This window comes from Meleagris gallopavo, chromosome 1 (assembly GCF_000146605.3).
Source record: "Meleagris gallopavo isolate NT-WF06-2002-E0010 breed Aviagen turkey brand Nicholas breeding stock chromosome 1, Turkey_5.1, whole genome shotgun sequence".
NCBI lineage: Eukaryota > Metazoa > Chordata > Aves > Galliformes > Phasianidae > Meleagris > Meleagris gallopavo.
In genome coordinates, this window is record NC_015011.2 from 190,134,222 (window position 1) to 190,137,087 (window position 2,866).

General features: G+C 48.8%; 1 protein-coding gene across 2 annotated transcripts in view; it reads right to left on the reverse strand.

Annotated features, from left to right (window-relative positions):
* Positions 1 to 2,866, reverse strand: part of FCHSD2 (FCH and double SH3 domains 2) — a 569,931-nt gene that overhangs the window by 403,890 nt on the left and 163,175 nt on the right. The gene's annotated exons all lie outside the window — the stretch shown is intronic.

A 2,866-nucleotide genomic window follows, 5' to 3' on the forward strand; every position in this document is an offset into this window, starting at 1 on the left:
TTTCTTTCTTTCTTTCCTTTTTTCTTTCATTCTTCCTTCTTCCATTTCTTCTTTCTTTCATTCTTCCTTTGTTCTTTCTTTCCTTCTTCCCTCTTCTTCCTTCTTTCCTTCCTTCTTCCTTCTTTCTTTCCTTCCTTCTTTCTTTCCATCCTTTTTCTCCCTAGACAGTCTCCTTTCAATGGTCGCCCCATCAGCATCCTGCAAAACTCCCCCAGATTACAAAGGGATATGCTCAGCACGAGCAGCTTCCAATCACATTACAAAGCGCCCAATTTAGAAATAACAGCACCAGACTTTGCCTTCCAATGTGGCTGAAGGCAACGTAAATGTAATCAGAAAGCTTCTGAGGAGTGGCACTTCCATTGCACCCCTAGGCAACCTGCTCAACACAGGCAACAAGCTGAGCGTGCGCACGGAGCATCGAAGCACGATGCAGGGGAAGCACTATTGGCTTCCAAGTGAACATGACACTGTGCTGAGAACATAAAGGGAGGGGCAGCGTGGATATTACAGAAAATTTCTCCTTGAAAGAATGGTCAGGCACTGGCACAGCTGCCCAGGGAGTGGAGGGGGTCACTGAACCTGGAGGTGTTCCAGCACCGTGGGGATGTGGTGCTGAGGGACGTGGGCAGTGGGCATGGTGGGGTTGGTTGGGGTTGGGCTTGGGGATCTGAGAGGCCTTTTCCAACCTTATTCTATGACTGTATAAAGAACCACAGGTATTTTTTTTTAAGGGCACGAGAAGGGCATTTTCCACACCCGTGCCTCAGTGGATTTCCAGCAGATGCAAAATGCTGAAAGAGGAAGGAAGGTGTAATACAGAAGAGCAATGGCATTTTTTTGAAGGATTACACTCTGCAGAGAGGTAAAATCTCCTCTCGTTTACACAGGAGAATGAGAAATTGTGGCAGAGGCCAAACATCTTTGCATGCCATCAGACCCAGCAGCAAGAGCTCACAGTTATCTGCTGACCCAGCTCTGTAATCTTCTCCCGGGCTGCACTCAGCACACTGAGCCTCTGCTTTGCATTCACCACTGGCATCTGGATTTGAAAGTCTTCTGTTGAGAGGGAGACAGAAAATTGAACACAGGAGAAAACAGCTGGGGCTGTGCTGCCAGCTGATGGCAAAAGGAGCAGTGAGCAAGAATACCCAATGCACTCTGCACTGCTGCTCAAACATGGGGTGACCTGCTTGTCCATGCCCTGTGTCCTACACACATCTGACACAGCTTGGAGACTTTGGAAAATCATAGGATCACATGGGTTGGAAAGATCTTCAAAATCATCAAGTCCACCCACCAAGCTGACCTGCTGAGTGCCATCACTGCACCATGTCCCTCGGTGCCACATCCACACATCAAGGGCAGATAGAGATAGAAAAGAGGGGAGATTAAGGTCGGATGTGAAGAGGAAATTCTTTACTGGGAGGGTCATGAGGCCCTGGCACTGCTGCCCAGAGCTGTGTGCACCCATCCCTGGGGGTGTCCAAGGCCATGGATGGGGCTGTGGCACCTGGTGTCCCTGCCCATGGAGCGCTGGGGTTGGGTGGCCTTTAAGATCTCTTCCAACCCAAACCAGCCTGGGATTCAATGAACTCTGAAATACCTGCAGGGGTGGCACACAATCACGGAATTCCGGCTGGAAAGAATCTTCACAAGACCTTCCCACGTATCTGCACAACCTCCTGGCAGACCTGTCCATGAAAACTCCAGGAGGATTTGGGTTAATCAAAACCTTTACCAACATGGTTTAAGAACTGGGACTAATTTCATTGTGTCACAGTATTTTTAAACAATCAATACATTAATAGTAGAGATCTCTGGGAAGCACACGTACTACCATACCAGGGAGCTACAGATGTGATGGAGACAACAATCCACAGCTCAGTTGAGAGAAAGCAATGCTGGATGTGTTCAGTGAGGCCCTTAAGCCTCTAAAAGCCCACTGAACCTCTTAATTCAGCAGAAGCCTATAGGAGAGCATCCCTGCAAGGGAACACAGCAGCCTGCCTTGCAGCTCACCCACGCTCACTGCAGAGCTGTCAGGTCCCATGCTGCTCCCTGAACCAAGCGAGCTGAGCATGAATCACGATGGATCGGGGTTTCAGAACAAAGGATCATTTCTCCAGCTCTCCTGGTTGGCAGGACCAGCAGCACCTCGCTAAGTGCAGGTATTTCACCACTCCCAGGCAATTACAGGCTTGGATTCAGTAGGAGGACAACAAGAAGTGCTATTTCTCTGAAATACATCACGCCCCATAACCAGTGTGGCTTTTAGGCTGCCTCCCGAAATGAACTGCGCCATTACGAGTCGCCAGGTTTCAGTAATTTTCCAAGCTCTGTAATTGCTTCTGGAGAGTTTCGCTACGAGCAAACTTTAAGTGGATCTGATGCTGTCAGCAAAGAGTTTTTACTGATCTGTGGACTTGCGCTGATTATTAAATGAGACACAAAAAGGAAACTGCACTTCTTTGGGTTTTCATTGGCAGAGCGCATCCCCCAGCCCTTGGAGCAACGAGGCAGCAAGGAAAAAAAGCTCACCTTCCCCACCTGACATAGGGCTGTGTGGATATATGGCCTTCAGATGTCTCAGGGAGAGCCATACTGCCTGGCACTGGGGCACCCCAATGCCTATGGGAACAGCACTCACTTAAGGGTGAGGATGGCCATCTGTTCCAGACCTACAGCCAGGAGAACGGGTAGATGCCTGCAAATGGAGCAACTCCTTTCCAACAAACAGATTGCATCACACGAGAATATTTTTAGAGCCAATTAGAACACGAGTTTCATACGCATACAAGAGGGCATTCACTAAAAACAGCCACAGCACTTCCCCAAAACTACCCCAAAGCTGATTTTTTCCCTT